The following is a 226-nucleotide window of genomic DNA, read 5'->3' as shown; positions in this document are numbered from 1 at the left end:
ATATATATATAAATAACTGATGTGCAACTTGGCAAAATACATTTAAACAAGTTATTTGTATTCCTTTAGTCAAATTCCTCAAAAGCACAATAATGTGTTTTTTTGCTTTTCATGACCTTTGCTTGAGCCACGATATTACTTTTTATTCTTTTCCCAAACCAGCAATAAGCAATGCAGGGTAGAAAGTACTCCACTTTCTAAAAGAGAAAGCTGGTTTTACTGTTAA

This window comes from Austrofundulus limnaeus, unplaced genomic scaffold (genome assembly GCF_001266775.1).
Source record: "Austrofundulus limnaeus strain Quisiro unplaced genomic scaffold, Austrofundulus_limnaeus-1.0 Scaffold55, whole genome shotgun sequence".
Taxonomy (NCBI): Eukaryota; Metazoa; Chordata; class Actinopteri; order Cyprinodontiformes; family Rivulidae; genus Austrofundulus; species Austrofundulus limnaeus.
The sequence above is the reverse complement of the archived record's forward strand: the minus strand, read 5'-3'. Positions refer to the sequence as shown.